The 26,388-nt window shown below is 41.9% G+C and overlaps 1 protein-coding gene across 1 annotated transcript in view; it reads right to left on the reverse strand.

The window, feature by feature from the left end:
• F5 (coagulation factor V) overlaps positions 1-26,388 on the reverse strand; it is a 728,300-nt gene that overhangs the window by 654,573 nt on the left and 47,339 nt on the right. The gene's annotated exons all lie outside the window — the stretch shown is intronic.

A 26,388-nucleotide genomic window follows, 5' to 3' on the forward strand; every position in this document is an offset into this window, starting at 1 on the left:
CCGGAAGAAGTTCTAATTCTGCCATTGTCAGGAGTAAATGTCCAACCTTTCTTATTATGGGAAAATATTAGAGAGAAGCTGGTAAAAATCTTTAAAACATGCAGGTTAGTAGGTTTGCAGACTCAAAGGCATTCCAGCCCTGGAACTATTGCTTACTGCTTCCTCCAGCCCCAGTATGCAGATCTGCAGAAAGGTGGCAAAATAAGGAAATTTCTACAGTAGGGATTGAAACTCCAAGTATTCAAGCCCTACTATGGTAGTAGCCCTGGCATAATCAGAGAGGCTATTAATTGCTGCCATAATTTGTCGCCACACTACATGGCACCAAAGGGACAAGTAGATCTTTTTACAGGACAAGTAGATTTGAGAAGCAACCTGTCCCCTGGACAAGTAGATATTTTAATAAATTCCACACCCCTGTGCATTACACATTTCTTTACCACTTAATATATGCATTTGTCTTTATATATACTCATGTAGTGCTGCACTTGAGTTATATACTTATTCTCACAATTTCATGTCTTTACCTTGATATTTGGGAAGTGCCTTTAATAAATTCATTATTCAGACTAAGAGTGCAGAATTATTTTGGCATTGTACCCTCTTATCGCAAAAGTGAAAAGCAATACACCAACTATGCAAGTATTCTTTTATCCTTAGCCATCTTAAAACTGTTAACATATAATTCCATCTTATGCTGTCAAGCTGAAAAGACCTTTTCTATGCCTATTGACATTACTGCTGAGTTTAGGTACACAACTGAAGCCTACTTCAATATGTGAAAAAGGCATCTGGTATTGGGAGATATATTGCATCCTGGGATAAACCCACTGTGATCTGGGTGATCTATGACAGGGAGGAAGTACTGACATTAACTGACAGTCAGTATTTTGTTGTCAATATTTAACATTGACAACGTTCAGTACTTTGTGTCTAGGGAGACGTGGAAGGTTTCAGTATTGAGATTACTAGTGCATCTCTGGTTAATGCCATTAACAGCCATTCACAAGCCTTTTTTCGTGTCAACTGAGTACATTTCTAATTATTTGGGGCTTATTATGATTACTTTTTTGGTATAAAATTCCACCAGAGGCCTTTTGGCTGCCTGGGGTTTCTCCCAAGGTTAGCCCCAAAATTGCTTTCTTTATTTGTTGTAGTCACAGACCCAACTGTAGATTAAATATTTAGTAAACCTGTCATTTTGTGAGCCAATAAGTACATTTTCAAAAGGCTGATGAATATTTGCATTGTTCAGCATTCTGTCTATCATCTGTTCTTTTTGCTTTTGTCACCCTAAGTGGGAAGAGTATGCCCAGACGTGGGTGCCGTGCTCACTGCGCCACTGGATTCAAGTTAGCCTGGCTGATGAGGGGTAATACCCCAAACCGGTCCCAGGATGCTTGTTTCCGGTCCAGTGAAGAACTGGATTGGCAGTTTGGGCTCGACTGTCCCCATGGGTCTATTGATCACTCCTAGGTCAAGACTGATTTGCATATGGCTGGGCCCAAACTGGGGTGGCATGGTGGACAAAACAATTATGGATTAAACCTAGATCTTTGTGACTGGTGGTGAATGTTTGCACTGTTTAGCATTCCGTCCATCATCTGTTCTTTTTGCTTTTGAGCTCCTGGGGAAGGCAGTATCCTTCGGTCACTATGAGGATAACTCCCAGTTCAACATGATCATAATCCATGAGATAGGTCTACACCCATGATTCGTGTTCACCTATGACAGCAAAAATCAGCATTAAGGGTATACCCCCCCCCCAACAAAAAATAATCATTAAGGGGGCTCTATTAAAGGAAGAGAATTCTCTTTGCCAGTTCCTGTGCCACGTTAAAAGTGCCAAAAAATGGCAACTGAAACTGGCTCCAGTGTTATACAAAAAACAAGTGGAATGGTGTAAGGACGCAACATTATAAGAGATAAAACAAACAGCCCAGAACAATATCCAATAGCACCACGGGTTCAAAAAGATCTCAAACAAATTGTGAATGAATTTCAATATCAGGGAACTGTCATCCTTCGACCATCAACAATGACAACCGCTGATTACCTAATATTAAAGCTTGATACATGTTGAAGAATTGTGTTGGACTATGGAGATTTAAATTTTGTAAAACATATGCACAATACATATAGAACAGTATTAATGGTGCAAATAACACACACAAAATACAAGACCACATTAAATATAAGAAATAGATTTTTTTTCCAGAACATTTAGTGACAGACTCATATTATTTAACTCACTTCTTAGGAAAAATATAATTTGGATGTACATAAACACCCCAGGGGTACATTAAACCCCCCAAGGTATTCACAGCAAACACAACTGATTTGTTACAGAGCTATCTGAATATAGTTTAATAAGTTGATGACAAATACTTAACAGATGATGACTTAAATTAATATTTACAACATGTAGACAGAATATTTATAGTGCTTTCTGAGACAGGCTACAGACTGAATTTCAGGAAATGCAAAATATGCTTTTTGCATCTAAAATAGGTAGGATAAGAATTATCCAGTGAGCGATATGGGCTCGCACCTGTGTTCTTGGAAAAATGGGGGATGATTAAGCCTCTCAGTAATCTTGGAGAACTACAGGCATTGATCACTCCTGCAGTTACTAGAAAGTATAGGAAAAATAAAAAATACAGAAGTCCTTAGAGAGTAACAAGAGTCATGGTACAAATTGCACATTTGCAAATGTGAGATAATACACTTGATGTAGAAATCAGGATTGTACCCGGCCAGTCAGGACATGATTATATTTTATACAATAAAAGAAAAACTATGGGCCAGATGTATCAAAGAATTTTGCATTCGTAAATGGTGCAAATTGCAAAATTCGGCCTTTTGCGAATGCAAAATCACCTTTCTGAATGTAAGAAAGGCATTCGCAGTGCAATTTTAAGGAATCGCTAAAATAGCGATTCCTTAAAATTGCGACCCCATTTAGAGAATCGCAATTTGCGATACTCTAAATAAGAAATCGCAAATAAAGAATCCTTATTTGCGATTTCTTAAGCACATGTATGAAGCAATTCCTTAATGCAAATAAGGCATTAAGGAATCCCTATTACCACCAAGTTGAACTTGGTGGTAACCATGTGCAAATTTTTAAAATGCATTTTTAAAATTGACATGTAACGCACACATGCCCTTTTGCACCTTACATGTCTTCCAAAAATGTTTTGGGGTGCAGCAGAGGGGGCCTTAGGCCCCCAGCACCCTGGAGTTTGCATTTCCCAAATTGTGAATTCCAGTTAGGAATTCGCAATTTGGAAAATGCAAATAATTCGCAAATATGGGCCGACAGGCCCATGGGTGCGAATGGGGGCTGTATCGCAATTTGCGATTCGGTAATAGCATTCGCGATTTTTAAGAAATCGCTATTACCGATTCGCAAATATGATACATAGCATTTTGCGACTCAGAAATAGCGATTTCTTAAAATTCGCTATTTCCGAATCGCAAAAGGCTTTTTTGATACATCTGGCCCTATGTCCATTGCTTGCAAATCACACCTGGAAACAGCACAGGAAGTGCAATTTGCTCTAATAAAGAAAATACTCATTACTCGGCAAACTGCAATCATTAAAGAAAGACCCACATTAAGGGGCATATTTATACTCTGTTTGCGCTGAATGTGCGTCAAAAATTTTGACGCACAATCTGCGCAAACCCTGCCCCATATTTATACTTTGACGCCCGACCCCGCAGGCGTCAAAATTCCACCATGTGCATCATTTTTGGGAAGGGGGAACCAGCCTTGCGTTAATTATATGCAAGGTAGGCGTTCCCTTCCAAAAAATGACTTTAAGGCCTGTGCCCCTTATTTATTCTCTGGCTTCATTTTGACGCACAGGAGGGGGTGGGCCTTAAAAAACGGCGCACAGCCTGATGTGCGCCGTTTTTTAACACCTGGGTCAGGGCAGGTGTTAAGGGACCTGTGGGCTCGGAAGGAGCCCAGAGGTGCCCTCCCCTGCCCCCAGGGACACCCCCTGCCACCCTTGCCCACCCCAGGAGGACACCCTAGGATGGAGGGACCCATCCCATGGAAGTAAAGGTAAGTTCGGGTAAGTATTTTTTTCCGATTTTTTTTGTGGCATAGGCGGGCCTTATTTGGGCCCCCCTACATGCCACTATGCCCAATGACCATGCCCAGGGGATATAAGTCCCCTGGGCATGGCCATTGAGCAAGGGGGCATGACTCCTGTCTTTGCTAAGACAGGAGTCATGTCAATGGAGGTTGGGCGTCAACAAAAAAATGGCGCAAATCCGGTTTGAGGCCAGAATTTTGCCTCAGACCTGACTTGCACCATTTTTTGACGCACAACCCCCATTTTCCCATATGCTGGCGCTGCCTGGTGTGAGTCATTTTTTTTAACGCACATCAGTCCGCAGCGCCGGCTAACGTCATTCTATTAATAAGGCGCCCGCATGGTGCGTTGGAATGGCGTTAGCCGAAGGTAAAATTTTTGATGCACAACTGCGTTGGCGCAGTTGTGCCTCAAAAAGTATAAATATGGGCCTAATTGTGGTAACACCCAGAAATTCTCTGGAATCTGCAACTAAAGAAAACCTACAACATTAATGTGGTTTACATTGGGTTCAATTGGCTGCGAGTCAGGTTAGCGCCAGATGTGCAATTTGAATATGACTATCCATGAAGAACGACAAAATTGTTAACGTATTGACAGGAAATACCTGAAACCCCATCTACTAATGAGGAATAAAGTATTTTTATACTGTTTGATCAGTATTGCCAATAATGGGAACAAAACGGAGGTTTCCACAGCTTCTGCAGTTGAGCAATGGAAATTTGAAGGTTCGGAATGCAAAGTCAGGTACATGCATGTGAAGCTCTTAGGTAACTTAACAGCACACATTGTACAGTTGAATCTACTGCTGCTAGCCATGCAGAAAGCTGGTAAATAAGTTTCTACTATGATAGTGAATTATACATAATTTTGTGTACAGAGGTACAATGTTCATTTGAAACATTTGGAAAACAGGTATTACAAAGTTTCATGGGGAAAATGATTAAAGCTAAACAGATATGGGATCTGGAGGTTACCATACACAGACATCTTCCATTGGTGGAGGTCCAGCATGTGCTGGCACATCACAGAAAGGTCGTTCAATCCAAAAGCAGATCTGTTGCTAATCTGGCTGCATAATGTTCAATACAGGTTCAGGACAGTTGGAAACCATAATCAACCTGGATATACACTTAGCAATTTAATCATCACACAGAAAAAAAGCCCTGCCTCTTGACCGTCCGGAAAGGTTTAATTACTTCCTGAGATGAGGTGGGCTCCCTTCCGTCAATATTCCTAAACAGGAGAAGGTTACATTGCAAATGAGCCTATCCAATTTAATCTAATAAAAATAAAATGTTCATAGGGGACGTGGCCTGATCGGCAATGCAGTATGATGCAAAGAGTTTGTGCTCCGGAGCTCCGTGGGCCGCAAAAGGCACCTAAAGCACATCCACCAAAGCTCGCTACCTCACAAACGTGGACAGCTAAAAGCTCTGGTGATCAGGACCCTACTGCACCTGCTAACCTGCTGCTTGTGCCAATAGCCAGTGAAAAACTTCCAAGTGTGGGTTCCTGACCGGGAGGGCAGACACCATCCTAGCAGAAGATCAAAGCCTACATGGCCCAGCTGCACTCACTTGCGAACCCCTGCTGAGCCTACAGAGAAGGTAGCCTCCCTCCAGAGACTCTCAAGCCTGCCTTATCGGCACAGAGACTTCACAAGCTCAGGGAGGAGAGAGCAAGCGCTGCTCTCGCAGGACCGATGCTTGGCATACCCTACCGCTCAATGAGTGTGGGGCGGCTGCTGTGCTCTTGGAAGCCCGGGCTAGGTTGTGGCCTCAGGCAGGAGCCAGCTTTGAACCTTGAGCTGCCCCTTTGTCTGAACACAGCCCCCGGCACTAACATGAGTACTGTGCTGAGGGGGTACTAGGTAGGGGGGCACAGGAGTCAATACAAGAACTCCGGCTGCAATGAGAGAAGGTGAGCAGAGAACGTGGTGCAGCCCCAGCCCTGCGGGGGTAGCAACTGTATCCAAGCACAGGGGACCCTCTAAGGTTTAGTGACTGTTCTGGGATGAGGTTTAGTGTTGTCTATTGCATTGAGGCTCCCCCAATCTACACAACTCGGTCACATACCTGGAATGAGGTGGTCGACCATGGCACATGGGGACCTAGTGGGGAAGCCTACCCAGTGCTTGAAATGGAAAAATAGAAGTGCAGGTACTCTGTATCTGAGTACCTGCTTGTTTGTGAGAAGTGCCGGTACTCTCCAATGAAAAGAATTACATTTTTCTTGAGAAGTACAGGCACTCTCCCTCTCAAAATCAAAAAGTGCTGGTACTCAGTACCGGACAGTACCGGCCCATTTAAAGCACTGAGCCTACCATGAAATTTATAATTTGCTCATCCTGTGGATTGGCCCCGGGCATCCACCCTCCGCTCTGCCACACCACCCCCTCCCCGCAGCAGTGCCCTACTGTGACACTCCTGGCGCCAACTTGGAACTTAATGTGCAATTACACCTCATAAGCATAACAGAAGGGCCACAAAAACAGACATGAAGTTTTTGTAACACGCAAGTCACTTCCTCTTGCACATGGAGCTAGGACTGACCGCACAGCAGGCATTGGGCCCTGCCCTCCATGAGGCCTCAATCTGCCCTGCAGCCTAAAACACCCTGCACTGGCATACCAAAGAGCCCCTGGACCTGTCTCTTTCTCATATAGAAGTCCACCACACATCACAATGAGTCCTGCTTAATGGTTCGTCCAAAAGTGGGCGGGAGGGAACACTGAACTACAGTGAGACCAGAGAGCATGACCTACCCAGTCTAGCTCACCTGGGTGGACGCTTAGGTGGGAGGGCTCCTAAGGAAGATTCTAATCTCCGCTCCACAAACAAGAAAGGCTTTAACATCGGTCTAAACTCAATTTGGTGCTCCTGAGCCCTACTCTGGCATGGACTACTACTCAAGCAGTGATGTGTGGCCTGTCTAGGACTCTCCTGAGAAGCGATTGCTTCTTCACCCCCTACTACAGCTTTTCTATGCAAAGGGGTCCCCCTGCTACTGTCCCCTGCATCTAACCCTCTCTCAAGGGTGCACAGTTGTGTGTCCAGAACAGCATCGTCCAACATGTAGCTCGACACGTAGCTCGACACCCGTAGACTGGTCAGGCCCTCCAACTTCACTGACATGCCACACTTTAAAAGCTTGTTAGTTATTTTTCTAATATTTAATTCAGTGTGACAGTTTTGCATTATAATGATTTTGCAACTGAGTCTTGTGAGACTCAAACACTGGAACATTAAAAGTCCTCATCTGATTCGACTTTGAGTTCCAAAGGTGGTACAGTTGGGAATGTTGCATTATCAACAGTTGTTTCAGTGCTAGCCTTAGGACAGATTACTCTTCAGTTTCATGAGGGTTATCAGACTGGGGGTACATTCTGTGCTAGAGTTGTCTGTGCACAGTCAACAATTGCTTCAGGTGTTCAACTGATCTGCTCTATGGGATGGACCACATGATATTGTTTACTGTGTCTCAGACTCAAACCACTTTCTATTTCTTCTGGGTAGTGGTGGAAGTATCACCTTTATTGTTACTTTCAATCCCAGCTCCAGCAGAGGAACTCAATAGGGTGGACTGGACTCTTTCTTCAATCCCATTCCCTCTACAATTAGTTCACCAACCTCTGATAGTGAACTAGTGCCTTGATGCAGAAGAGCTTAGACCTACTTTCATATATTAGGTCTAGTACATACATTTTGACACAAACACCAACTTATAAGGAGTGCAGGTTGACAGTACATGTCTTGCCATGTTATTTAAATCTCTTTGTGCACTATATAAGTTATGGGCCCTTGGTCCACAATTTTGTATAACACGCTCAGTCAAGACTTGTTTTAGAATACCATTAGCTCTCCTGATGATGCACTTTCGAGCGAGGTCTGAAGGGGTGTGAGAATTATAAGGCCTACTCCCACTTTAGGAAGTGTCTCTGCAAGTGCCTGAGATGAAATCTGGCCCTGGATCAGAATGAAATGTATGAACTTCACCCATTACTACTATATCTAACACGTCTTTTGTGACTCTGAGCAATGACTTGGCACTGGGGTCACACCCATATTTAGTATGTGCCTGAGTCAACATCTGACACTATATATTTGTATTTATCTACTGGTTGAAACAGGCTAAAGTAGTCCAGGTACAAGATTTGGAAAGATGCATTGTCTTCTCCAGTGGAGCTACTAGGTGGCTCTCAATTGTACAGTGTTTTATTTTTTTACATGTTTCGCCATGGTAGTACATTTTATATCACTTTTTTTGGCATAAACGGCAAACAGTTACACTCCTTTAGCATGTGTGACTCTGCAGACAGCTTAGCATGTGTAGAGGTTTTTCCTTCATGAACACTTTTTTTACTCAAATTCTGGTTTATTAAGTTTTCACAAAATTATATATTGCAACACAAAGACAAGGAGAGGGCACAGCACAAATCATCATCATTGCAAAACTGAGTAATGTAAGGAGAGTCAGTACAATGGCACAAGAAGGGTAGGGCAATACGGTTACCCCAAAAGGCCAATGACTTATATAATATCAATCCAGGTCAGTGAACTCCAGTTAAGGATGTTGCATGCTTTTACGGGGGTAGCCAGCAAATGCCCGCTGAGGGGTAGAGTCCCGCTGAGCACTGGCTGGAAGGTAAGAGGAATTGTGCCCATCTAATGAATGGTGGGAAGGAACAGGGAAAAACAGGAGGGGGTTGGGGCTAACTTGGAGTGCAAGTCCGCGATTGAGGCATTAGTGTCAATGGTATGATGGGAATGTAGGAATAGAAGGTGAGAGAGTGGGTCACCCAGGCAGTACGAGTAAGTGGCCCTTTGGATGAAGTGCCTTCGAGGACAGAAAGTCTTCATTTCAATGGTCAATCGAAGAAGTGTAGGGCACAAAGTCGGGGTGGGTAGAGACTAAGATACTCTAGCTTAGACGTATGATGTATGAGAGGTTGCCAAAGTTGAACAAATTTTCTATCGTAGCCAGACAGTTAATGTGTCATGTGTTCCATCGCCAGAGAATGCCAAAGTCTCATGAACCAGGCTGCTGTTGGCAAGGCCTTACGGGACTTCCAGGCAAGAGCTATTAATTGTTTCGCTGTACCAGTCATGTGCTGTGTCAGGTATCAGTCTACATGTGTCATTGCGTGTAGTATCAGTTTCCAAAGTCACAAGATAAATGTATAGTAGTCCACTGGGATCGAATAATCCAGTGTGACTTTGATGTGGCTAAGAATTTCTTTTCAGAATACAGTGATGTGCGGAAATGTCCACTATATGTGGAGGAAGTCTCCTTGTTGTGCTCCACATTCCTGACAAGAGGAAGATGCCTTCAGGTAAACGGCATGCAAGCGGGCAGGGGTGTAGTACCATTGGGCCATAAGTTTGGAAGCTGTTTCCTGTTGCGTGATGCTGCACTATATCTTAAGCATGTAGTACCACAGGTGTTCCCATTGTTTCCCTGTGATGTCATGGGTGCTAGCGAGTTTTCATTGTCTCAGGTATGGATGACTGGGGAGTAAACAGGTTTGCTGCAGCACTGCATATATTTTGGAATAATCGCGAATAGGTAATCTATGTGGGAAAGGAATAATCTCTCTCATGAGGGTAGAGGTAGTGCCAAGTGTCTACTAGTCCAGCGTCACTGAATATTCTTTCAAGCAGACCAGCCGTTGCTCCTGTGACTTGAAAGTGTGATGTATTCCTGTCTAGAGCGCGATCCCAGACCAAGTTGAAATCACCCCCCTACTATGAGATCTCCTGTATCGTGCTGGGGCTGATCTCTAAGTACCTGTTTAATGTAAGCACTTTGGACTGATTCGGGCATAGAGGTTAATAAGAGTCAGTGTATCCCCATCTCTTTCTACCATTGGTGTTAGGAGTCTCCCCATAGGATGTCTAGTGGCCTTAACCGATTTGTAACAGAAGCCTCTCTTGAAAAAGATGGGGACTCCCAGTGTTTTGGTGGATGCATAGGCCCAGTGTTGACAGGGATATTTCGTGTGTGTCAAGTGGAGGCAATCCTCACAGATCAGATGCTTCTCTTTTAAAAAAAGATTACATCTGGGTACTGTTGTAATAGGTAACTCCATACCAGCCGCCTTTTATTGGGGGAGTTAAATCCCAGAATGTTGAGGGATAAGAGTTTAACTGTAGTCGTGGCCTCTTAGATCTTATAGAAATGTGGTGCTGCCACACAGGAGCTGCAACCTATCACGTCCCATTGCATTCACCATCTAGATTTTTGTCCTGAGGGACAAATACCAGTTGTGGGAAGAATGTAAGGCAGACTTGCAAGGGGGGAAATGGGTGCCAGGGGTATAACAAGGCCACCAGGGCAAACACGATGAGCCACTCCATCTGGAGCCCAGCGTTAATCCTCACCGGATCCTTCTGAGGTGTCACCCTCTATGGAGACTATTCTTCTATGGGAGAGCGTAGATCCAACAGAACCATGTATGATATCAGCATGTGGAAAAAAGCACAGCAAGGTTAGATCATATATCAGTCAAAAGTTGACAATCCTGGCTCCGGGCCATGAGCCCTGCTGCAGGATGGGAAAGCATCTTGGTGTTCCAGCAGTTTGCCGTCCGGGAGTGATGAAGCAAAGGTCAATCTATCACAAGTCATTAGGAGTGAGATGTGGGGATCCTGTTCCAGACTGTGAAGGTCTGTGATGATGACTTCCTTTGCAGAGGAGGATGCTTCCAATGCTTTTTTACAATCCAAGGGACCCCCTCAGACAGTTTGCCAAGCTGAGCACCCACAGTTAGAGCCAGAGGACTGAGAGAGTTTGGGGTAATCTTCCTGTGAGTCATCAGGTATGCCGTATACACGCTTTGACTCTGGAAGTGAGCAGACTATCTTCCGTTGACCATTCCACTGAAAGAGCAGTCTCTCAAAGTACCACAGTGAGGATGTCCAGAGGGACTTCAGAGTGGCTCATTGTAGGTGACACGCAGTGTGCTCTGTCTAGGATGAGGGGCTGGCCTTCCTCCTCGCCCCAATGTGCTTCCAGGAGATTCCTGGTAAAAGTGAGGATGTCGTTGCCGTCCGAGCCCTGGTGCACCCCTCTGATGGGGACATTGTTGCGCTGACCTCGTTTCTTCAAATCCTCTTACGTCATCTGCCATTCTATTTGTTTCTCTTTCAAGGAGTTGACTCGTCTCTATAAAGCCTCTTGGCGTTCAGCACTAGAGTCCACTGTGCACTCTGAATCGTCAATTCTATCATTTACTGCACTGAAATCCTTACGTATTTCTTGGAGGCAGCTTTTGAAGTCTGAATTGAGCAATGTGATCTCTTGTCGAATGTCACCAAGAGATAGCTCCATGTAGTCTTGCTTCATAGCGGGGTCAGAGAAAGGCACAGCTGTCGGCAGGGGGCCCTCTGACTTGCCACTCATGTCTGCTGTAGAAGATTTGGACCAGAGCAATATTACTGAACTGTCTAGAGACAACTGTTGATAATGCAACATTCCTAACCGTACCACCTTTATAACTCAAAAGTGAATCAGATGAGAACTTTAAATGCTCCAGTGTTTGAGTCTCACAAATATATATTAACCCCTAGGGTGCCTTGGATGAGGTAATCTCGTCCAAGGCACTGGTTCCCGGGTGCCTTGGACGAGATCACCCCGTCCTGCACCCGGGAACTGGGGGGAGCGCTAGCGCCCCACCCCATGTGCTCCCCATCCCCCCCAAGGCAGGGATGGAAGGGGAAGCCCTTCCCCTTCCACCCCCGCTGACATTCACAGAGGGCCTCCGCCCATCGTGCTGGAAGCTCAGTTTCCAGCGCGATCGAAAGAGAAATGCACAGCATTTCTCTTTCGATCTTGTGGGTGGAGGCCCAGAGAGGCTTCAAAGGGAAGGAAAGGAATTTCCTTCCCTTTGAAGTGTCTCTGAGCATTTCAAAAGCCGGATTGCAAAGCAATACGGCTTTTGAAACGCCCAATAGACACTAGGGATTTTCTTTTTTTTTGTGAAAGTGCCATAAGGGAGAGATCCCTTGGGCAAGGGTCGCTCCGGGGGGGGATGACATTTTTTTGGAAGGCCTTTTCTGCCCCCCCGGGGGCAGATCGGCCTATTATTAGGCTGATCTGCCCCCAGGGGGGGCAGAAACCTCTAGGCACCAGGGATCTTTTTTTTTTTTCCAGTTTTTTTGGAGGTGTGGAGAGACCCCTTAGGCAAGGGTCGCTCCCCTAGGGGGCAAGTTATATTTAGGCCATTTCTGCCCCCCTTGGGGGCAGACTGGCCTATTTGTATGAGGCCAATCTGCCCCCAAGGGGGACAGAAACCACTAGACTCCAGGAATTTTTCTTTTTTTTTTTACGTGAATTTCACGAAAGGGGAGCGACCCATTAGGCAAGGGTCGCTCCCCTGGGGGGAACATTTATTTTAGGCCATTTCTGGGCCCTTGGGGGGAAGATCAGCCTATTCTGATTAGGCCGATCTGCCTCCAAGGGGGGCAGAAACCACTAGGCACCGGGGATTTTTTGTTTTTTTTGTTTTTTTTGTTTTACAGATGGGGAGCGACCCCTTGGACAAGGGTCGCTCCCCTGGTGGGGAAAATTGTACTTAGGCCATTTCTGGCAGATCGGCTGATTTTTGGTACGCCAATCTGCCCCCAAGGGGGGCAGAAACCACTAGGCACCGGGGATTTTTTGTTTGCGCAAATGTCACGCAGGGAGAGAGACCCCGTAGGCAAGGGTCGCTCCAGGGGTGGGGGGTAAATTTATTTTAGACCTCATGGGGGCAGAAACCTCCAGGCGCCAGGGCAAATATTTTTTTTGTGTTTATTTTTTGTTTGTTTGTTTTTTTAGAGATGGGGAGTGACCCATTAGGCAAGGGCTGCTCCCCTGGGGGGCAAATTGTATTTAGACCATTTCTGCCACCCTTGGGGGCAGATCGGTCAATTTAAGGTCAATCAGCCCCCAAGGGGGCCGAAAGCACTAGGCACCGTTTTTTTTTTTTTGCACCAATGTCACAAAGGGGGAGCGACCCCGTAGGCAAGGGTCGCTCCTGGGGGGGGGGGAGGCGGGGGGTTGGGGTTGTGGGGGGGGGGGGCAAATTTATTTTAGGCCATTACTACCCCCCCGGGGGCAGATCGGCCTATTGTTATTAGGCCGATATGCCCCTGGGGTGGCAGAAACCTCAAGGCGCCAGAGCCAAAAAATGTTGTGTGTTTTTTTTCTTTTTTTTTTTTTAGAGATGGTTTCGTAGGTTTCCCCAAGTGCCGGCTGAGCTAGAGGCCAAAATCCACAGGTAGGCACTGTTTTCTGTGAAAAAATGTGATGTGTCCACGTTGTGTTTTGGGCCATTTCCTTTCGTGGGCGCTAGTCCTACCCACACAATTGCGGTACCATTTTTATCGGGAGACTTGGGGGAATGCAGGGTGGAAGGAAATTTGTGGCTCCTCTCAGATTCCAGAACTTTCTGTCACCGAAATGAGTGGAAAACATGTTTTTTTTTGCCAAATTTTGAAGTTTGCAAAGGATTCTGGGTAACAGAACCTGGTCAGAGCCCCACAAGTCACCCCATCTTGGATTCCCCTAAGTCTCTAGTTTAAAAAAATGCACAGGTTTGGTAGGTTTCCCTAGGTGCCGGCTGAGCTAGAGGCCAAAATCTACAGGTAGGCACTTTGCAAAAAACACCTCTGTTTTCTTTAAAAAAATGTGATGTGTCCACGTTGTGTTTTGGGGCATTTACTGTCACAGGCGCTAGGCCTACCCACACAAGTGAGTTATCATTTTTATCGGGAGACTTGGGGGAACGCTGGGTGGAAGGAAATTTGTGGCTCCTCTCAGATATCAGAACTTTCTGTCACCGAAATGTGAGGAAAACGTGTTTTTTTTGCCAAAATTTTGAGGTTTGCAAAGGATTCTGAGTAACAGAACCTGGCCAGAGCCCCACAAGTCACCCCATCTTGGATTCCCCTAGGACTCTTGTTTTCAAAAATGCACAGGTTTGGTAGGTTTCCCTAGGTGCCGACTCAGCTAGAGGGCAAAATCTACAGGTAGGCACTTTGCAAAAAACACCTCTGTTTTCTTTCAAAAAATTTGATGTGTCCACGTTCTGTTTTGGGGCATTTACTGTCACAGGCGCTAGGCCTACCCACACAAGTGAGTTATCATTTTTATCGGGAGACTTGGGGGAACGCTGGGTGGAAGGAAATTTGTGGCTCCTCTCAGATTCTGTCACAGAAATGTGAGGAAAACGTGTTTTTTTAGCCAAATTTTGAGGTTTGCAAAGGATTCTGGGTAACAGAACCTGGTCAGAGCCCCACAAGTCACCCCATCTTGGATTCCCCTAGGTCTCTAGTTTTCAAAAATGCACAGGTTTGGTAGTTATCCCTAGGTGCCGGCTGAGCTAGAGGCCAATATCTACAGGTAGACACTTTGCAAAAAACACCTCTGTTTTATGTCAAAAAATGTGATGTGTCCACGTTGTGTTTTGGTGCATTTCCTGTCGCTGGCGCTAGGCCTACCCACACAAGTGAGGTATCATTTTTATCGGGAGACTTGGGGGAACATAGAATAGCAAAACAAGTGTTATTGCCCCTTGTCTTTCTCTAAATTTTTTCCTTCCAAATATAAGAGAGTGTGTAAAAAAGACGTCTATTTGAGAAATGCCCTGTAATTCACATGCTAGTATGGTCAACCCGGAATTCAGAGATGTGCAAATAACCACTGCTCCTCAACACCTTATCTTGTGCCCATTTCGGAAATACAAAGGTTTTCTTGATAGTTATTTTTCACTCTTTATATTTCAGCAAAAGAATTGCTGTATACCCGGTATAGAATGAAAACGCACCGCAGGGTGCAGCTCATTTATTGGCTCTGGGTACCTAGGGTTCTTGATGAACCTACAAGCCCTATATATCCCCGCAACCAGAAGAGTCCAGCAGACGTAACAGTATATTGCTTTAAAAAATCTGACATTGCAGGAAAAAGTTACAGAGTAAATTGTAGAGAAAAATTGCTGTTTTTTTCACCTCAATTTCAATATTTCTCTTTTTCAGTTGTTATTTTCTGTAGGAAGCCCTTGTAGGATCTACACAAATTACCCCTTGCTGAATTCAGAATTTTGTCTACTTTTCAGAAATGTTTAGGTTTCTGGGATGCAGCATTGGTTTCACACCCATTTCTGTCACTGACTGGAAGAAGGCTGGAAGCACAGAAAATCGTAAAAATGCGGAATGCCCCAGTAAAATGCCAAATTTGTGTTGAAAAATTGGGTTTTCTGATTCAAGTCTGCCTGTTCCTGAAAGCTGGGAAGCTGGTGATTTTAGCACCGCAAACCCTTTGTTGATGCCATTTTCAGGGGAAAAAACACAAGCCTTCTTCTGCAGCCACTTTTTCCCATTTAAAAAAAAAAAAAATGAAATTTTCACTGTATTTTGGCTAATTTCTTGGCCTCCTTCAGGGGAACCCACAAAGTCTGGGTACCTCTAGAATCCCTAGGATGTTGGAAAAAAAGGACGCAAATTTTGCTTGGCTAGCTTATGTGGACAAAATGAGGGTCTAAATGCAAACTGCCCCAAATAGCCAAAAAAAGGCCCAGCACAGGAGGGGGAAAAGGCCTGGCAGCGAAGGGGTTAAATATAGCATAGAGGGATATGTGAAATCTTCTTTGACTTGTGCTGGGGAATTCCACCAAAATATTGTTTCACAAATATCGTCTGACACATATTGTGTCACAAATATTGTACCCTCAAGAGTAAAGCGTGACAGAATCTTGCAGGTATGGTATGTTCTTTATGTATGGTATATTCTTTTTAAACAGTAGTTGTGCATAATAGTTTTTAATTGTTTTTGTCAAGTTTTATAAGTTATTCTTTTATAAGTTGTCATTATTTTAATGTGATGTTTGTGTAATTATTTTTAGTCTATTTCTTTTGATATGGCAATTTGATGTTTTTTTATTCCAACCTACTGGTTATTGTTGGGTTGTTTGAGTTGAAAGAGAATAGGGTTGGAAGATTTTTAAATATTTATAGTTTATTTGCAAAAACATTTTTATCATTTTTAATTTGTTCATTTTATTACTAATTATTCATTTGTTAAAAATGTTGTTAATAGATAATTTAAAAAATCAGTAATAATTTACATTGATATTTATAATAATATGCTTTAGTTTTGTATATAATATTTGTTATTGATTTTTTAAAATAATGTGTATTATGTTTTTGTAGCATTATTTAAACTTGTTTTTGTGGATGCTGGAATTGTTGGGTAGTAAGGAGGGTTAAAGTGGGAAAAGGAATTTGACTCCTGCAGTTGTATTTTTATGTGAATTTCCTAAATTGTTTTAACATATATTGGTATTATTTAGTCATAATAGTTACTTTAATTTAATTATTTGTATAGTTAATGTTTAGAAGTGATATATTTATTAATTGTTTTATTTTACTACTATTATAGTATGTGTTTAAAAATCTAGGGTTTTGCTACCTTTAATTAATAGTAGTATTTGTATCTATTTATGTTAAATTGATTATTGTATTTATTAAAAATTGTTTCTATTTTTGCATTTATTTTTTGTCAGTATATTTTTAATGTAGTATTGCTCTCAAAGTTAATATACATTTTAAAGTTCATATAATCTTTAGTAGCTACAATGCAATATACTTGCCTAATTTATTACAATACTGTCGTCCTATACATATTTGCAGTTGATATTTCTTACTTAATATTTGAAGTATGCAATGATTAGTATCTGCATATATCGAATGAAACAAGTACCACGTATGAGGAATCACCTGATTTTGAAGAAAAACCCCTATTTTTATTCCTTGTTAAGGAATCTAAAAAAGAAAATGCTGAAACATAATTGTATAATAACCTTTGTGTTAATTTCTAGGCACAAAGTCAATTTCATTTCTTAGATGTATATACTGAGGGAGGTTTAATGACATGGAACAAAACTATACCAACAACATCTGGATAAGCAATTGAAACTTGGTGTATTTGAGAGTGAGTGACATTACTTCTTGCATGTTATTTTCCAGAATATTATATACCCTTGTGTCATATTGTCCAGGAAATTCCATGTTTAGGTTTTTACTAATATTGATGCCTTAAATACCTAAACATAATTTTTCTCATTGTTTGAACTGGAAATGGGAAAGACCATTACATATTGATGAAATACAAACACTGATTGCTAATGTCAGTTTTAGGAATGTGTCTCCTGAATCTAAAAGAAATGTATTTCGAACTGACAAACAAAGTAATGTTATAAAATATTTCAGAACAACATACCAGGATGAGTAGCAACTAAAGGTAGACTTATGTATAGCACAGTGCTAAACAACATCTGTAGTGAAGATAACCCTTACTAGGGTTGGGTTAGAGATTATTCATTAGATGTTGTAAAACAGCACAAAAACATGTTACATGGAAAAAATAAATATTTTTTCCTTAAAGGCCAAAAACAACAACAAAGCGTAAAATGTGACTTGATTGCAACAAATGAGATAGCTATGATGCATAAGACATGCAGCAAACCCCCTTAAAAAAATCAAGAAACAGGCACAGAAAATATTCAGGGAATATTTACTACGATAGATCATGATTTATTAACTGCAATGTAAAAATGAAATGAATGACTGTTTTAATGTTCTTTAAAACACATTTGAAAGTTATAAATATGATCAGGAACAATACAAATCTCATTTTAATTGCAAACGTCTTTAATGGAATTACAGTTACTCAGAGTTCTAGGGAACCTAATTGATGATGTTATATCTGAATCCTATAATTTGAGTGATCAGCAGAAAATGCAATGAGATTACATGTATAGTTTAATTTCAATGCCAGAGTTGTTATTGCTACATTATACAGTTTATGAAAAATCAAATTGTATATGTATATATTATACCTAATAATGTTTTGTAACTTGAAGTGTGCCTCATGAAACTATATGCTTGTTGATACACCCAGGTTTGAAACTCATTTTTGAAATATGCTTGGGAGATTCCATAGGGAATGTATTGTTTGCTTAACAAACAACTAGTATTTTTATGTGCAAAGGGGAATTCAAGCCATTCAGAAACATCACTCATATGGAAACAGATATTTTACGGAACAGATTTACATGACATTTGTAAATTGAAGATATCACCAAAACAGGAATCGCTGAAACTTTAAATAATGGTTCATATAATGTTTGAGTCACAGAAAAACTGTGCAGTGTGCACTTTCAAGGGTGCTGGTGCACCCCAAGTTTGGCAGCATTGCCGCTGGGAGCAGTCCCACTGGGCTGATGGGCAGGAATCTTGGTTCCCACCCACTAGGGCCGGTGGGGAAACCACCACCTCAACAGTGGTCTTCTCACCATGAGTCTGGCAGTCGAGTTTTCCGACCGTTAAACTCGTAATAAGGCACTTAAATATGGGAGATTATGTACGTATTAGGTTTAGAGACTACAAAACTAATATTCTGAGTGGTAAGGTCACCATATTACTTTCTGACATTATTGTCAGAGCTGTAAGTTGACATTAGTCACGCTAATTAAAAACAGAACTGAGATTTTCCACTAACACAAAAGTGCAGGAATAAGTGGAAGGATTAGAGCTGCTAGCCTACCAGGCATCTAAAAAATTGGGTTTGGAAGGATAGAGAAATGGCAACATTTGCCTGCCTTTCATATGCTTTTGCAACTGAGGCATTGCAAATGTTCTGCATGATATAAGAAGCAGTGCAAGAGTTCCCTCTCCCATCCTTATAAAGAATAAAAAATGGAGGAGAAGGTATAAAGAGTACTGAGGATCTGGGTGAGGACTGATAGTTAAGGGGATATGCCAAAGTATCACTATCTAAAGGGCAAACAAGATTGTTTTCTGAGGTATGTGGCTATACGTACAAGACTTAGGACTTGATTTAGAGTTTGGCAGAGGGTTTACTCCATCACAACGGTGACGGATATCGTGGGCGCCGAAATATAAATCCCATTATATCCTATATTCTACTCCACCACACCACTGTGATGGAGTAACCCCTCTTCCAAACTCTATATCAGGGTCTGACCCTATAAATAGTTAGGGGATTGTAAAAACTATACAGCCACTACATTAACCAGGTTTATAAAATGTATGTAGAAATGGTGGAAAAGTACAGAAAAAGAAACAAATATAAGGATGGATGCATGATGTAAAATGTTCGCAGTATTTCTAATATTCATCTTGTTTTATCTCATGACTCCTGAGAATACCATAATAAGTACTATAATTCTGGTACATAAGATGTATGAACTAATAGTGTACAATAATAATATTAATAAGTATTATAAAATACCAACAACTGTGTGTATCTATTGTTTCTAGGGACCAGAGTGAGGATCTGTAAATATGGTCAACATCTGGCTGATTAGAGTTACTCCAACAGAATTGCCTGGCTCCTAAAACTGCTTATTTGAATCAGCATATCTCATTGCAGTGAGTGGTGTGCGACTCTTGCCTGTTCTCCTTTTTTCTGAAAAGGGTACCCTATGTATAATTCTTCTTAGGTTTTCAGGCGATCTACCAGGTGGCCCTGCCCCAGTCCCTGACAAGTGGGGTTCACAAGTCTGAATGACCAATGCAACTGGGCATTCGCCACATCGTCACAGGATCCCCATATGCTATATCTCCTATTTTAATTACACTAGAGTGTCCACTTCCAGATATTGAAGAAGAAATACTCCACTCCCTCTTGGCCCCAATCGCACATCCAATTGTACTTTGGACTTATTTGCCAATGCTCCAAATGATGCTTTTAGCCCACAAACGTTCAGTCACCACGAGTTACCACTTTCACCTCCCAGGTGACTATGTTCAGCTCTGAAAAGAGTTTCAAGACCTTTCTGCTTTAGTCTATAACTTCTAGAGAAATCAACACTCAAATCAGACCACATCATAGGAGTGCTATTTTCCATTCTAACTGCCTAGACAAGAATCCCTAATCACAGTATTAAATTGGCACCAGAAGCCTCACACAACAGTGGGGGAATGGAAGTGTTGTGTACACAGGCCAGTGGCACTCACCCTGCCACCCTGTATTAATTCTATCCACCATTAGGATATCAATGAATGCTGGGTTTCGGCACATACGACTTCTCAAACATGTCAACCGTTAGTAAAGGCATGGGTCTCCAGCAAATGACCTTTCAGGAACAAAGAGAATGCCAATATAGTATACTCGGTTTTGAAGCTCTTAAGCAAGACAGATTATCCCTTATCTGTCCATGCCAGTGATGAGGCTTAATACCAGATTTTGAAGTGACTGTAATAAAAGAGGTTATAAGAAACCTCAGACACAGCAAAATAGGGGCTCATAGGCTCAAGCCAGAATTCTTCTGGTACAGAACTGCATCACACTGAACTGCTAGGAGTTTGGGATAATCTAGCATTTCAACCTGAGCTCATGTCATAAAGACAGTATGAAGTCAAGAAAATTATGTGCCATCAACCTTCACCACCCACCAACACTCCTCACCCAAAGTGATAACTTGGTCCTCAATAAAATTAGATATGTAGATTCCATGATGGCTGGTTTCCATTAAACAACACAAGACTCTTCAAAAATCACCTGGAGTTAAAATTGTTGACTTTCAGCAAATTAAAACTGGTTTAAATCCTGAAATCATACCTCTGCATCAGTTCCAAGGCAGTTTTGGTCAGGTGTTGTTACTGATACAATATTGAACTCTGGCAACTTTTTCCACATCAGAGGGATCAATGTGATTGCTGGTGCTACACCTTCACATAAGGATATCTCAGCAAATATTTCAATAACACCAGGACCATGGGGTTCACAGTCCCCAGAGAATGATTTTATAATGTAGTAAGAATTAATTATGGAGGCACTTTGTATTGAGCCCATTCAGACCCAGGCAGCAGGGGGATAAATATATCTCACCCTCTAGGATGTTCATCATAGGATCATATGAGTAGAGGTGACTTCTGAACATGGTCACAGTTCCCCATGAGCCTAACAGAAGTGCACCCCTGCAAGTAGTCGCCCTCCATGTTAACCAAAATGTATTGATCTTTCTTAAAATGTGGCAGGACTATAGTCAGATGAATGAAAGTTGGTTTTCCTATCCAATTCAGAGACAACTATAATCTGTCTACAAGAGACACTGTCAAAGGGAAACTTTCAGATAGCAAATTGCCATTATGTTACCCACAAGCCATCCCAGGAGAGTCACACCAGTGGAGGTATTGTAATTTTACTTTTTGTAAAATATTTTTGTAGCTATCTGACTCTAAATGACCTCTATAATGCAGTACAGTGCCTTAGGCTGGACTTCCGGAAGTTCCCAACTAACCTCATTGGTGGAAAATGGGTTATTGGTAAGGGCAGGTAAGTACCTACTCTTAGCACTAGGCCACTAACCTCCCCTTAGGTCCAGTTAGGTCTCAATAAATTAAACCCAGCTCAACCCTTGGTAGCTTGCCAACAAGCGACAAGGCTTAACTTAGGAGACAAGTGCATAAAGTATTTACAAATCACAAAACAGTAAATAAGTAAAACACAAAACATAATAAAAATCCAACACCAATTTTTAAAAAAATGGATTATATTTTTATCTTTAAAATGACACCAAAATGATTAACATCAGATAAGGGGAACCAGAGATAATAATTTTTAAAGCATTAACGTTTTCTAGCGCATTGAAGCAACTAGCGCTGAAAGGGTTACAAAAGGTCACACAGGAAAGGGACAAAGTCCAGAGTTCAGGCCACCCACGAGGTAACACTGTCACACTTACTTTGTGAAGTGTTTCTTGATTCAGGAAAGTGGTCCACAGCACCAGCCAAGGGTTCAGAGGCTCTGGTTTGCCTCATGGGGTCTGGGACTACAACTCCCACAATGCACCTCTTTAACTTATGGAGTTGCTCCAAACTTCTGGATCTTCTTCCATGGGTCCTTTTTGGGTCCTTGAAGTGTCCACAACTTGATCCAAGGTTTCAGAAGCTCTGAGTTGCTGCTCCTTGGGAGTTGGGACTACAAGTGCCAGAATGCACTTGGCGCAAACTCCAAACTGGCCACAGTCAAATCCCAAGGGAGCAACATTCCTCAAAGGTCCATTGTGGCTGAAACTGATTTTTGGAGGTTACATCTGGCTGAGCCCACCCCCCTGGTGTGGCTAAAAATCTCAAACACACCCTTCTCCTGCCCTCTCCTAATCTCATCAAGAGGGCACCTAATTGTCTGGGGTTTCAGGATGTGAGGGAGGTGCTGTGCTACTCCAAATGTCCTTCCCTGCCTTTGAAGACCAGTTTGGCAGCCCTCCCCCTTCCTGCTTCTCTATCTGCTGAGGGAAGTTCTCCTCCCACGGACAGATTCCTTTGTGTTCAGCCCAGGCTACTTCACACCTCATCAAGTCAACCTTGCCAGGCTGCCAGAGGCTAGCCAATCAGAGCCGAGCACTACAGGGCTGAACTTGGCACCCTTTTAGGTAGAGTTTAAAACTCTTTACCTGAACAAGTTATATTAAATCCAACAATTGTAAGTTGTGGGATTTATTATTATAACAATTAATTCGATACCAAACGTGAAGTATCTGACACTCAAGGGGACTTTATAAATTAAAATAAAGTCTCCCTATTCTAGCCTATGGAGGCCATTCACTACAATGAGGGAAAAACGAATTTGGCTATTTTACCTCACCAGGGCTTATAAAACTATTTTTATAAGCCCCCTGCTTATTTTACATGGCACCCAGCCCTAGGGGCACATAGGGCACACCAGGTTTAAGACTTTGGAAGTACTTTTAATCCCTAAGTCGAATTTGCATATATCTTTAATTTAAAAGCAACCACCAAGGCAGGCCTACCTTCAAAATGACCCTGGGCACTTCAGCAGTGCCCCTACGGGTGCACTACCTATGCTGGGGTCCCTAAACCTACATGCCCTACCATATACTTGGGACTTATAGGTAGGTTGACATAGCCAATTATAATTAGCCTAATTTGCATACTTATTTTATACAGAGCACAGGCCCTGGGACTGGTTAGCAGTATCCAGGGCACCATCAGAGTGAGGAAAACACCAGCAAAAAGTGAATAATGGGGGAAAAAAGTCAGGGGGCCTCTGCAATCAGCCCTGTTTTCTCACAATCATTAATTCTTGGTGATTGTTTAATATCTACATACCCCCATGCTCTCTTTGCTTTGTATCGTCTTCAACTTTTATATTCAGAGTTGAGACAACTGAGAAGGAGTAAACCAAATGTGTGGGGATTCAATGTCAAATATGCTTTACACATATCTATAAATAGAGGAAGCTTAGAACATCCTATTAGCTCTGTTCCCAAAGAATTATAGAGCAGACTTGCACTGGGCCAGTATGCTGAAGAATCCATGGGAAATAGACTATTTGATCTTTAAAGTATGAGAGGAGATATCTAGCAAAGAAATATGCCTAATGTTTCCAATGGATTCTCAATAATAGGTTATATGAACCTCTTCTGAACTTTTCAATGTGATTTCCACAACCTCTGCCTGAGGAAACTTTTGTGAACATTTTGTTCCAAAACTTAGACAGTCTTTCTCTCCTCCGACAACTAGAGGTTGGAACTATGATGAAGAGGATGTGGAGGTGCAGGTATTCTGCCGATGGATGCATTGTTGCCTACAAAATTGTAATTCTCTCTACAAAATGTTAAGTACTGGCTGTGTCTTACTCGACAATAATGAGGACAACGCAGTTCTTACAATCTAAACCTGCATGAATAACTTTATGAAGTTGATTTAGCAACAATATCTGCTACTAGCTGGATACAAAGTTGATGTTAATTACTTCAGAAATCAGTGTGATCAAATACTGCCAGCGAAGAATGAGAGGTTAATTTCCAGTCAGTTTGCAAACTACTCTAAAGGGCATGCAAAGTTAATTGGCCTCTTGAGAAAGAGCCTGACTAGACACTGACAGACAATGCAAAGAAGGGGCTCTCCTATGCTATGATTTGCTCAAAGTAGCCCTAATAATGATATTGAGGTAGGTCTGGCAGAATGTAGCCTTGAGATGTGGGTCTAAGGTAAGACCCACAGCAATAGCGATATCTCCTCAGGTATGTGGGAATAAGGAAACACCCTGTGTATGCTGGCTCCATAGATTTCCCAGTGCAATGTACTGAGTCGATAGACACATCCTTTGAAGAAAGTTATTAGCCTTGGAGTTCCAAACGGGCCCACTGAAACTAATAGTAGTGCCCAACTCCTCCACTTGCTGCATAGTGCTAATAGAAGAAGGCAGAGGACTGTCCTAAAGAATTGAGACACAAAATGGGATAACATGGGGCAATCTCATCTATCTGTTCTCTCTACCTACATGAAATCCTATATCTATTATGAACACTACAGATATTTCTTCCAAGGTAGAGTAATGTCTTCTCTGTATTTTACTGTGAATATACCACATAGTTCTCATCAATCTCACCCCAGGAGTTTACAAAGATGGCTGGATGAGTTGTATACTTATGGCTCATCCACATTCAAAAGAATAACATACTAAAAATACAGAAAGCTCTCTTCTTACATTTGGAGGTTAGGTCAGGAAGAAATGGAAATATTGAAATTATACTGCTACCTAGAAAATATTTTCTACCATGACTTAAGTAATGCTCAACATCTGACACGCCAAGGTTTAAGGCACTAGCCAAAAAAGGGGAGCTTTGGCTTCCTATATAAAGTACTCAAGCACAGACATTTTAAACATCTTAGTACCACCTAACAAGCAAATATCTACCCACACTAATGTTTGCAATCAAACACAGCCCACACATGTCATGGTTTCACTTACAAAAAAAAAGGGAAAATCTTGGGAAAACTATGCTCTGAAGCCCTCTGTTCTGATTCAAGCAATAGAAGTAGAATTCATACTGCGAAGATTATTTTGCTTGGCTTAACAGTGCTGTTTGGTGGGTATACAGATGATCAAGGCCACAACTGGCTCTCTCTGGGAATTTGTGAAGCATAAATTGTTATTTAGGAAGGGGGAACACATGTGCTTCCTGAAAAATCTTTCTTTGAAGCTCTTCTACTTTTCCCAGACGTTTCTATGGGAGCGGTCACCTGGTCAGTTAAAAAAGGCTTTAAAAGAAACAGTTCCTTTGATGAATTTCAAACTAGATAGAAAACACTGAGCATTTTATTTAAAAAAAGAACATGACTTTATATAGGAATTAGCCATGATTAACAAAATTCAACTTTACCTGGAATTTTCACTAGAACATAAGGTTTGGAAAGTAATTAATCTAATAAGCTATAGCAGTTTATCTCTAGGAGCCATGATATGGATCTGTGCAAGTGTATCCTTTAATGGAGTCTTATACCACATCTTCATTAATGGTATTCAGGATTCTAATCATGTAATTTCAGTCTCCCAGGTCTCTGAGTACAGCGGAAAATGCTTTTACAACCTATGTGTTTTTAAAATTTTATCTCAATCTACAAAGGAAGTCTTAACTTGTAAGTATTCCCATTTTAATAAGCTAGCTTGCTCTGTCATTTTTACATTTTTAAAAACTACTTGCACTTGTATTAGCCAGACATGTAATTTTTTAATGTGTTGGGCACTAATGTTTGATGATGCGTGCACTTCAGTCGAGGACTATAATAATACATTTTTCCTGTCTTGTCTTTGGCGTATGAAGAGACTTCTTTCTGATGCTAGGAAATATATGGCATCTTTTTCATCAGCACACTTCCTATTGTGATATGGCTAATGATTGTGCAAACAATGTGACTATATGCTACACTGTTGTATTTGCTGCAATTCTCAAATGTACCCTATTTGCTAAACAAAACTAAAAAACCTTGAAGAGACAATGGTGGAGAATTTATAGATGTTATATGAATTTAGTTGTGGCATTAGGTTCCTCATGTTTGACTGTTTTTTGTGTCACACTTACGGCCTCATTAAGACTTTGGCCGTCTTTTGGCAAGACTGCAGCGGCTGCCAAAAGAACGGCATGTTAGCGGTAATCCGACTGCATTACTAACAGACACATTGTGATGTCTGCCAAAAAACAGCCAAAATTCCGAAGCCTCCAGGACACTGGAGAATGGAAAAAAGGGTGTTCCACCACCAGCACCACCAGCCGAACACAATTCCACCCACCAAATTGCAATCCACAAATTACCACAGCAGTTCTTCCATGGCAGAAAACCATTGGCAGTCTGAAATGCGGTGGTCACCACTCACTTCTGTCAGAATACATCACTACATTGGATAGTTTTAATACCCTACATCTGACACACATCCACACACCACACACCTACTCACAGCACTA

The sequence above is a fragment of the Pleurodeles waltl genome, chromosome 8, assembly GCF_031143425.1.
Source record: "Pleurodeles waltl isolate 20211129_DDA chromosome 8, aPleWal1.hap1.20221129, whole genome shotgun sequence".
NCBI classification, from domain to species: Eukaryota; Metazoa; Chordata; class Amphibia; order Caudata; family Salamandridae; genus Pleurodeles; species Pleurodeles waltl.